Source organism: Equus przewalskii, chromosome 17, assembly GCF_037783145.1.
Source record: "Equus przewalskii isolate Varuska chromosome 17, EquPr2, whole genome shotgun sequence".
NCBI classification, from domain to species: Eukaryota; Metazoa; Chordata; class Mammalia; order Perissodactyla; family Equidae; genus Equus; species Equus przewalskii.
Window position 1 is genome coordinate 23,823,341 of NC_091847.1, and position 12,543 is coordinate 23,835,883.

General features: G+C 35.7%; 1 protein-coding gene across 3 annotated transcripts in view; it reads right to left on the minus strand.

The window, feature by feature from the left end:
- LRP1B (LDL receptor related protein 1B) overlaps positions 1 to 12,543 on the minus strand; it is a 1,824,802-nt gene that overhangs the window by 768,164 nt on the left and 1,044,095 nt on the right. The window lies entirely within an intron of this gene.

The window sequence follows — 12,543 nt, forward strand, 5'->3', positions numbered from 1 at the left end:
TTATTACAATGACGTTTTTTGGTGAGGAAGATTGGTCCTGAGCCAACATCTGTGACAATCTTCCTCTATTTCGTATGTGGGATGCCTCATCAGCATGGCCTGATGAGTAGAGTAGGTCTGCACCTGGGATCCAGACCCACAAACCCTGGGCTGCCGAAGCAGAGAGCACCAAACTTAACTACTACACCACCAGGCCAGGCCCAATCTTTTATTTTTTCTAATCTTATAAAGGTGGTAAAAGTCATACTATTGTGTTAATTTACATTTTCATGATTACTCTGATGTTGAGCACCTCTCCATGTGTCTAATAAGGAAATTTGTATCCTTCTATGAATTGCCTTGACAAATACTTTTTAAAATTTTTTTCTTACGTTGTCTTTATTCCATAAAATAATCATTTTTTTCTGTTATAAATATTGCGAATATTTTTGCCTAGTTTATCTTCTGTGTTTTCAATTATTATGTCCTTTGTCATAAAAATATTTTAAATCTTCCTTTTGTATATTATATATATATAAATATATATTTTAAAATTCATTTAATGGCTTCCAAGTTTTGTGTCTTGCTTAAGAAAATGTTCCAAATCCCAATATCATTAAAAAAATGAAGTTATTTCACTAATTTTATATTTTTGTGCTCTTTAAGCTTTATTTTTATATGCTTTTTGAGGTAAAATTTTAACTTTATCTTTTTTCTCTAAATTAATAGACACATCCTAATCCATTTTTTGTGTATTCTTTTAAAAAGTATAATTAATGCCAGGGGAGATGGATTGAACTGGATCCATTATTTTTAGTTGACTTCATTATTAAAGTAGTTTAAAGATTGCCTTAAGGGCTTCTCTTCATGTCTTTTAGTTTTTATTAGGACCATAGGGTTCTCCTTTTCAACTCTCATATCTGAAGTTTACCCCTGTGGTGGTGTAGGCTACGGTTTCTTGTGCTCTAGTCAATCTCATCCAATCTCCATTCTAGCTAGGAAATTCTCATTATTTCTGATCACTGATGACAGATGACTTTTCAATTTTTCAGTACTATTATTCATTTATTTGTTAAAAAATATTTTTAAGTGATTTTTTATGGATATAGAGGGCAAAGTCAGGCAAAATTATTTGCTTAGTCTTCTGTTTATTCCTTTGCCTCATTTGTAATGTTACAGATACATTCAACTACAACCCAAACTCTTTGAGAATGACAATTTTATATTTTTAGATGAATACCTCGCCTACTATCTGGAAGATCTTTGGCAATTAAATAACGTCTTATGTAGGAAAATGAATGGAAATCTTGGCAATAAATAAGGACCAAATTATGAGATAACCCTTAATCATATCATTCTGCACCATCTCGTTAATAATAATGGATTTTTTCTCTGATAATATAATGCATTAATCAATTTTCTTTTTGCAAAGTGAAAACTCCCATCACTGCTTTTATTTATTTATTTTCTGGTCAAAAAATAATACAATGTGAGCTTGTAGAAAGTAGACAACACTTCAATCTTTTTGGATCAAGTGAAATTTCTTTATATGTAAACTGTGGATGTTTCAAAGCATCACAAAGAATTCATATGTATTCATAAATAGTACCCAGCTATTATTAAATAATTGATTCTAATGCTAAAGTAAAGGGGAAGAAAGTAGTTTTCAAAAAAATTTCAATCTTGTTCTTCAATTTCCTATTTGCATTAATGAATTGTAGACATGTGGAGTTGGGCTTGGCTTAGGAGGCAGAAAGCAGCAAAAGAACATTGAAACACATAACAGTAAGAGGAAGCCTAATAATCTATAAAATCATAACTTTTCTTGAGTCTAAATTAATGCTGAGATGCCAAGGCTACAAGGTGAAAAAAATCCTAAGAGTGACAGTCCTCTTCCAGGAAAAATGGGACACATGAAATGTCGTTGGTAGTGCATAGGAGGAAGACACAACTGACATAAAAGTAGACTTTTTAAAAAAGCTAAAATGGTAAAGAATTCTTAAAACCAAGTGTGGTTTAATGTGAGAGTTTTGAATTTGGGGGCAACCCTGACACAAACAATTCCTTTCAGTTAGTTCACAAGAAGAACACTGAAGGCATAGTGGGAGACCTGACAGAGAACCCTGTGTGTCTCACAGAACAGAAACCCACCTTATCCCTCAACTCTTCTCTCTTACAAAGGGAATCCCTTAAACCACTGGGAAAGGGGAAGGAGAAGCAGAACTTCCCACTCTCAGAAGCAAGGCAAAAATCCACTGCCTGTGAGGGAGGTATAGAAACGAACATCATTTGTTGTAGGAAAGGGTCAGGAACACTTCCTTTCCCCAAAGGTAAGGTGAGCTGCAAAGACAAGCTGCCCTTGAGGAAGGGTAGAAGCCAAAGCCACGTGACCATGAGGGAGGTAGGAAACACCCCTATCCCACCACAAGTTTGCTACTCACAACAAGCAACACTAGTCTAATGATCGAAGAAGGTTAAGAAACTCAACTGCCACTGGTCCAAAACAAAGCTACATCAATGTTGAGGGAAGAGTAGAAGCAAAGCTGTTTGCCTCTGGAGGCAGTGTAGTAAAGCTACTTGGACCCAGAATCCTGGATTGATACAAACACCAGAGATTTGCTACGTAGGGCAGTGAAGCAGAAGATTATCTCCTGCCAAAGACCTCCCACAGATACATGGAAGATGTTGACTGCCAAGGGAGGAGAGGCACAGAAAGACCCAGCTCCAAAGCCCAGACACACAGGACCTAAGAGTGAACCTGGACCAGGAGAATGGAGAACACTTCTTTCACCCACCATGGGCCTTCTACTTAGTAACAGATCACAACAGTCTACCATTGAGGGAACCTCAAGAGTGGAGAGAGACCCCTCAGTGAGGCAGCCATGTAGGGACTATAGAAAGCTGAGGAATGAGCAGGCATCCTTGAGTCTCCACACTACACACAAGGTCGTATCAGCCCATCACTGAAAGGATCTGGAAGCTTTGGCTCACCAAAGGTAGCTATAATGAGAACAAAATCCAAACCCAGCCCAATCACTGAATAGATTGACCAAACTCTCCACCCTAATACACTGACAGAAGAAATATGCTTATTCTCTAAGCATAAACTTTATCTATTTGAGTCTCTAAGATTTTTCTATGTACTATTTGATATTCAGTAAATAATTATGAGATACACAAAAAGCAACAAAAGACAAACAATTCATTGAGATAAACTGGCCAACAGAAGAGGGAAGCTGTTAATAGAATCAGACCTTAAGATGACCTTGATGGGGAAACCCTTAAATTAAAACAATGAGTTATCAACAGATACCTATTAAAATGACTCAAATGAAAAAGACTGATAATATTGTGCTGTAGAGAAGGCAGAGCAATTAAAATTCCTGTACCTTACTGTTGGGAAAGCAAAATGATCCAGCCACTTTGAAAAACAGTTTGAACAGATTGAAGAGTTTGGCAGTTTCTTAGAAAGTTATACATACACCTACCATATTACCAGGCAATCCACTTTTAGAAATGAAAACACATGTCCATACAATGCATTGTATACAAATGTTTATAACAGCTTTCTTCATAATTGACCAAACTGGAAGCAATCCAAATGAACATCAACTGGTAATTGAATAAAAAAAATTGTGGTACATCCATATAAAATAATGCAACCCAACATAAAAAAGGATAAATATTTGATACACTCAACAACATGGAGAAATCTCAAAAGCATTATCTAAGTGAAGCAAGCCAAACTCACTAGATGATTAAATTTTTCTGATATTTCAGAAAAGGTAAAAGCATGTAAAGAACAATCAGATCAGAATGGAAATTAGATAAGTGATTGTTAAAGACATGAGGGAACTTTCTGGGGTCATAGAAATATTCTAACTTGATTCTAGTGGTGGTTACTCAATTGGATACATTGAACTGTTCCTTTAAAAAAGGTGAATTTTATCATATGTAAATTATGCTGCAATAAGACTGATTTTTAGAAATACAATTAGAATAGCAGCTAGAATTTCTCAGAAGAAAAATATAGGTATTCAGAGTAAGATTTACAGCCTTTTGGTTCTTTTTTTGGTGAGGAAGATAGGCCCTGAGCTAACATCTATCACCAATCTTCCTCTTTTTGCTTGAGGAAGACTGTCCCTGAGCTAGCACTTTGCCAGTGTTCCTCTATTTTATATGTGGGATGCTGCCACAGCATGGCTTGTTGAGCAGTGTGTATGTTCACCCCCAGGATCTGAACCTGTGAACCCTGGGCTGTCATAGCCAAGCATGCAAACTTGACAACTATGTCACTGGGCTAGCACCTGCAGCCATTTTTGAATAGAACAAAAGAATACCAGTTACTTTAGCCATTTTGCTCAGAAAAAAAAAAGGAAATAAAAACATCAATTACTTAAAGATTTTTGTCTATGTGGTACCAAAGAACTAATATGATTGACATTAAATGCAAAATTTTTGACTCTAAATATAGATAAACGTATCTGGCAAAGGTCGTCCTCAAACCAATCTGTGATAGAGCAAGTATGGAACACACAAACCCCTGGCTAAGTGTCTTAGGTTCCTTCTGCTAGAGCACACTCCCCATAATACAATTTGTTCAGTTCACAAGTCATGACTATGGTACCCCAAATTACAGGATTTTCTCTGAGGCATAAGATAAAATAGTATAAGCAATGGGAATTAGTTAATAGGATCAGTTCCATGGTTTGTGATGCACAGCAAATGAGTAATCTTTGCACTCATCTTGAGAGCCAGTGCCAGTCTGGGGCTGGAAATTTTAATTTTTACGTACACCCTTTATATATTTTGTGATTCTGGAGAATTTGGACAGAAAATTAACTCAGATAATACTGTTTCCTGACTAGAAATATAACATTTTAGAAAATATGCCATGTCTGGTTTTCCTTACACTTACAAATATAAATGATAGTCAAAGGCAACATCTGAGACGTTACAATCGGAGGAAAGCACAAGAGGGTGGAGAGATGCTCCTTCACCTCATGTCTAGTGATGGCGCTGTCATGGAATCTCTTGAGAGCTTTCTGTGTGTGAATTTATGTTATTTTTTTAACACTTTGATTTGAAGAGACTCAATTCTAAGCCTTGCAAAATTTTTATTTTTAAATGATTAAAATAAAAATTAACAATCTAACTGGTATTAAAATCAGATAAGAAAAAAAGCCTAGGAGCATAAAAGTGAGTGAAATACTATTTATTGTCATCCGTATGTTTAAGTGAATTTTCAAGATAGTCTTATTGTTGTTTTTCTTATATCTCCTTTCCAGGTGTCATTTGGACCACTGCCTAATGACTATTAGGACATCTTACAATTTGGTTCATAATCTTGCAGAATCAGGAGCAATAGTAACTCACTGTTATAATATAATAATGACATTTGTAATGGAATGTTAAAATTAAAGCTTCGCTTAGAAGCCAAAATGATTTAAAAAAAAATCAAAGTGAGTGTGAAAAAAAGGTCCTCATATTTTACAATCAACTGGATCAGAATTGTTTGCACAACTCTTGGATGCCTCAACCAGATCAATGGTTGTAAAGAGAACAGAATGTAAAGGGGGAGAATTTTAGGAGATGTCTTTGGAGAGAGGTGTTGCTGTTCTGTAAGTCTCTAGTCCCTACCTTTCACTCTCCAAAGGTGGTGGGAAAGAGAGAATAGAGGGGTACCTTTCATCTCAACTCTAGCAATGGAACTTCCATGGGGCCTCTGAGAGATCTTTGAACTGAATTCTCTACAGTTGTTTTTTCCAGATGCATGAAACTCAGGTCTGAGAAAGTCTCAGACCTGAAAAATCTAAAGTGGACTCTGGTGGTGGAATAGTAGTCGCCGATTTGCATTATACCTGCATTCCCAGAGTTTATTGGTGCTGAAAGTTTGCAAATCGTTATGTGGACCAAATGTGAACCACACAAGAGAGAATGCTGGCATAGGGATGTCTTCAGTCCATTACCACAAATTTCCCCATCTGGGTACAGGGACTCAAACAATAAGATGATGGACGTGAACTGGTTCTTCAGGGATGCAAAGTCACAAGCATAGAGTTTCATGCACCTTGGCCAAGGGAAATGAAATTAGAAAGATCAGCAGAATGCTTCTCAAAAGCTTGCACATGCACACACACAAACACTCGGACACACATATCCACACCCTTCAAGAGAGTAAATTTTAAAGATCTATCAAGCTCAGAGAAAGGCCAGTTTACAACAGGACCAATTTGAATAAGACCCTTGCTAAGTCATTCTCACTCCTTACCACTCTTACCCCTCTTATCTCTTCCCACAAATGCTGAGAAGTGAGTGGGCATCAAAAACTGACTGGCAAGGGGCTGGCCCCGTGGCCGAGTGGTTAAGTTCGCGTGCTCCGCTGCAGGCGGCCCAGTGTTTCGTCGGTTCGAATCCTGGGCGCGGACATGGCACTGCTCGTCAGACCACGCTGAGGCGGCGTCCCACATGCCACAACTAGAGGAACCCACAACGAAGAATACACAACTATGTACCGGGGGGGCTTTGGGGAGAAAAAGGAAAAAATAAAAATCTTAAAAAAAAAAAAAAAAACTGACTGGCAAGCTGGGAGGTATGGCAGGGAAAATAAATACAGGGCAGAGAAAGAGAATGAACAAAATATGTCCCCCTTTTCTTTCCCAGGCTTCTAGCCAGAAGACAACACAGGTGGGGAACAAGAAAGATTTGATGGTATATTGATTTCAGAATTGTGATATATATGTATGTATAGTGGATTGGGCATTCTAATTAGCAAATTGGGGCTGTGTTTCTGACTTAAAGTGACTGAGAGGTCTGTCTGTTGCCTAGCTGCAAGCAGAAAGGATTGGGATTTTACCAAGTTTTGCTATGTGGTAGGAAAGTTTGCTGAATAAACTTTTAAAGTCAATGGGAGGCAACAATAAAGTTAGATAGTTCAGAGTCACATTGTTCAACATACTTGTGACACAGACAATGACTATTAATACTCCCCTAAAATCCTCTCATAAAGGCCAGTTTCACGGGAACTTGCTCAGTTTACATTGTGGGTATTATCTGGCCCCACAATTAGAGCTAACATTTCCTACTTTAGAATCCCTATGGTAAAGTCAGCCAAGACTGATTTACCAAACTTTGTTTTGTAATCAGAAATTTGTATTAACTTAAGCAACAGCACAAATTACAGTCAATGTTCGTAGTAGTAGTCCTAGGTTAATACAGGATTCTCAAGTGATTTCTGAAACAGCAAACAAAAATTACATGAGGTTAAGAATAATTAAACAACTGGGTTGAATGTATTTTTTAAATTTTAATTCATGCCGAAAATTGGTAATTTATTTAAAGTGCTCAAAAAAATACTACTGATCAGAATTTTTAATGTAACAACTATATTTGTAACAATACTTCAATGGTACTTTTGAGATTAATAACTATTTTCACATTCTCTCTTTTGACTTTACCAGCAATTTAACATTTACAAGATAATAGACTTATTTACAGAAGCTTCTAGAGCTATTCTGAGTCCGTGTGTGTGTGTGTGTGTGTGTGTGTGTGTGTGTGTGTGTGTAGTATGCTGTATTTATCCATACTTATACATGTGTATGTATACCTTTTTTGACTGGAAACAAATAAGGGGAAAGATGTCTTCTCCTCCATGTTTACTAAAACCCATTAGCTACACGGTCAATTCCATTTTTTTATGAATTCATATATTTTAGAACCCAGATTTCAATCTTCTTATATCCATGCCAACTTCTTGGACAAAAAGACATATATGGGCTTAAAGTTTTTTTCAAATATCTCATATATTTTATAAGACATATCACAAATTATGAGAAACTTCTATTTACAAACTAAACATGAAATTGAACTCATATTTTCAGAACTCAAATCTCCAGTAAGTTTTGGTTTAACATCTTATTGATAGCAAGAGTCAGTTTGTGCAAAGAGGCCACAACCTTGCTGCTCAGTGGGACAATATGTGTGAGATTCTCAAGAGTTGCAAATGCTCACAAATCTCTTCTTAATAGTTTTAATTAGGAAATGTCTCATTACTAACAAATGTATTCATTATTTCCTTTAATGGTTGGTCAGAGTCTGCATCTCTCAGAATCTTAGAGCTTTACTTCATGAGAAAGTTCAGAGGTAAAGTCAGAAAAACAACATTGGTAATCACCTGTAATCTAATAACAGAGTAAAAGCTTGTTCTTAGTTTTAAAATGTTTTGCAAGGCATCATTACTATTTAAAGTTCATGGGAACTCTCTAACATAATTCATTATAGATATCCCAACACATTGGTTTCATCACTGTAAAACTCTATCGTTATGAGACACTAGAAATTCCTAGAGAGTTATACAATGGTGAAGTTCATTGAAATTCAAAAGCAAATGGTGATTTCTGGGTGCAGAAAATGACAATCTAACAGATTAGTCGGTGTCATGTGGAAATAGATCACATCCTACAATCTGTTGTGAGGGGCTGTCGTAGGATCGGTTAAAGGACTGGAAATATTTCTGGAGTTCTGAAGTGGGTCTTAAGTTAGTGGTCATGTGTGCGCGGGTGTGTGTGTGTGTGTATGGTGGTGGTAGCAGTGAGAGTTCTAAGTATTACAATGATGAATTATCAAATAATAATTCATGGCCCAGGCAAAATATCAGACATTTCAACACAAAATTAGAGGAACTCCTGGGTTATAAAATCCATGGAGGGATTATGGAGATACTGGGGATGGGACTGAACTGAAGAACGGGGTTTGACCCTGCAGATGCTGGACAAGCAATAACATAAGTATGGTACTACCCTTTGGTAGTATCTTAACAGATTACCTTTAAATATGTAATTTGCAGAATATGTTTGGTGTAGGGAGACTGCTTCCCCTTCCTCCTGGCAACACGTGTATTCATAATATCAAAAAAGAGAGCCTATCTTGCATCCTGTCAAGAGTTATTCATTGTTCTCTAACTTCGTGGCTCCTATAAGTACCTTCAATAAAGGAAGACTCTGAGGTGTGGCAACGTGTACCTGCTCCAGATCTCAATCACTCAGAACCCACCAGAATATATAAGGTCAAACTGGTTAAGCAAACTGGTTAAGAGTACAGGCTTTGTGTTAGTTGCTGTGCCTATTGTAACAAATTACCACAAACTTGGTTACCTGAAATCTCTAGTTTAATTATGGGATCTATTGAAACTACAGCTTTTCTGTTATAGCTGAAGGCATTGATAACTTTCCAACTCAGGAAAAATGCTTTGAGTGTTATTTTAATGCTGTAAAGATATAAAATGATATGAAAGATTATTTTAACATGCCTTCGATTTGGATATATGTATCCAAGTAAAGTTAACTTATACAGTTTAAAAACAAGTACTATACTAATAGAATACACACAATACTAAATTGAATAGTGTTATCATTTTTATATTTTTTCCTTTCTGATGAAAATTATAATTCATACGATGAAAAATGAATCTTGGACAAGACATATAAGAAGATCAAAGTGAATTCAATCTTATAAAGAGGATCTACCTTCTTCTCTTAGAGAGACAAACAATTATACCCGGCAAGAATGGCTAATAAATTCCTTGACCACTTACTCTAATTTTCCCTCCTGTTGATATCACCTTTTACTTTCTACCACAGTGTTCTACTTTATTTTCTTTATAGCACTTATCATTTTGTTCATTTGTGTGTTTGTTTATTATCTGCCTTCCACTATTTGAATATAAACTAAATATGAAATTTTCCCGTTTACTGCAGCATTCCCATCATCCAGAGAGCACCTGGCCCAGAGAAGACATTCATTAAATATTTATTGACTGGACAAATAAATAAATCAAGTATTAATTTAAAAAAGAGACAGTATGAATTTTACAAAAATTTTAGCAAAAATTCTGGAGAGTTAAAAAATACAGATTTTGGTAAATGTTTTGTCCTTATAGAAGTCTATTTTTGTTAAATCACTATTATGTCTTCATTTCATAGATATTTTTCGTAAGTACTAAGATATACGTGTCTCAAATTTTCCTTTCTGATTTATTTAACCACTGTTTCAGCCCACAAGATTCCACAAAGACTATAGGATATACCACACTCAGGAGTTTTTTAATAAACCTCTGAGAGAAAGAAAATCAATGAATGAATGGAAATGAGTCTTTTCTTATAATGTTGTCTTTTTCTTTCTAGAAGGGATCTGAGCTTATGCAGAAGATGTCCAAGATATTTACGTTTTATTTACAAACAGCAAAATTTTTATAACCTTTTACTTCAAACTGTACAAATTTATCTAAGACTCAGAATTTCCACCAAGCTTACAAAATCATTTGTCAAACCAAGCATTGCTTCCCTGTCTTCAAGTTGGATATTAGACACTCCCACTAAATGAGTGAATAAAACTTATTTTTTCTGATTCCAAGAATCACAAATTGCCATTTGCCAAACATAAGTTCTGTTTTGACATATTGTAATCTTGTGTCATAATGTCTATTACTATTCTCTTTACCAGTAAGAGAAAAAGATAAATAAAAAGACATGAAGAGGTCCCTTGTATAGGAACATCAGAATGTTAAATATATTTCAGGTGCGAAAATCTGCAAAATGTTCTCACAACCTCCATACTGCCAAAGCAACACTGTAAAGATGTGCTTGGCAGTCACATAGACATTAGAGTTGATCTCTGTTGCTGTGGTGGAATGCACAGAACCACCAATGTCACTGATAAGATATTGTTATCAAAGTTAGGATTATTAGCTGGAACATTCAGTCACAGCCTGGACACTGACACTTTTTGAAAAGAAATCAACAACCCTCTATATTGCATTTCAGTCCCTCTTGAAAATGTCTAGGTGAAAATCAGAGCAATCCAAACACACCTAGTTAGAGAGAATGTGCAAATTCACTGTCCTTCTAAAATTGTCAAGTTCCTGTCATCTGATATCACACTACAGAGAAAAGCAGGCAGGCAGCCTCTGTCACGTCCAATTTAAAGTAAAGATCTTAACTCTAATTAGACATTCCTTGGGAATGTTAAATTATGGTGGATTTATATTGCCTTAATCAGTAAACTCTAAAAAAGACAAAAACAGGGACATTTTTCATTTTAGCACTTCATTTGTCACTTGTGGAAAGTGTACTTTTTTTTATCTTTAAAGGTTTGATTTAAAGTGAACCTGAGTTGAATGAATAATCTCTTTGTGCTGCCCCCATTCCCTCTGAAAGATAGGAGAGACCACCATTCATTATCCTTCTTTCGCGCTGTAAATAATTTGTCTCTCCGCTTTTGTTTTCTCTCCTTCCTCTCTCTGATTCATCTGCACTCCACCACCAGATTGATTCGCCTAAAATATCGTTTCATTCCCATTATTCTTTGGCTCAAAAGCATTTCCTGTCTCTCACCCCTTCAGGATTTTATCTGAGCCCCCTCACCTCGCTCTGAAGCTCTTTCATTTCACCACCTCTCACTTTCCTCATCTCCTCTGTCACTGTTAAGTGTAAACAAAACCTCCAGTAGGGATCCACTTAATTTCTCCTCATCCTCTTTCTGGAGAATGTGCTCTGTTTTTGTTTTTGTTTTTTTCATGGCATGTGCTGAAATATCCCCTCCTCACCTTTAACACTCTCCCTTTAAGATCTAGCCCAAATACCACATCCTCCACAAATACTTGTCTGAGAACACCCAAATAAAGACAGCTCTTCCTTCCTACAGATTCTCATTACGTGGAAATTCTCCATTAATCATATATTTCTCTGGGCCAGCTTGGAACTTATTAATTAAATTAAATGCTGCAAAGCCTTTACATTTTTTGCGCATTTATGTTATCTCCACATGTAGATTATGAACTCCTTGAAGGTGGTAGCCATATCCTAAAATTCCTTTTAGCTCCTCTTATAGCTAGCACAGTGTCCTTCACATAATAAACATATAATTAACGTTCTGCAAATCAAGAATTTTTATAACATTCAAAAAGTAAACAGACTGTATATGTGAGGGAACTGATCCAGAATCGTTATTTAACACACCGAAGCCAAAGATTTGCTTTGCTGGATTATTAAAGATCTTTTCTACTTATACCAAAGTTATATTATTTTGTTACTTGATTGGTTGTTCCTAAGCCAAGTAATTTATGAAATGCACTGACTTTAATAAAGTATATGCATATGTTTTCATATACATAATTATGCATTCGTATGTATAAATAAAAATAGGTATAAACAAAATTTCTCTATAGATATTGATGTTTCTAAGACAACTCTACAGAACTCAATTTTAATGATTTATAAAGTAAGAAACAATGTGCAAGAATTATGATGACTATGGGGGCATTGATATTTTCAATGCACTTTGAGTGACACAACCAATATTCTAGTGAGAACCAAATATTACAGAAGTCTCTAATGTTCTGTTAAATCTTATGTTCTGCCACTTGGCACTGTAAATATATAATTGTAAATCTACATCTTCCATAAAGGTGGATAAATAGCTCAATTTAATTCCTTTAACACTGAAAATGTAGTGGAAAATTGCAAGTTCAATTTTATAATGAAGGTTTTAACACACTGGTACGTAAAA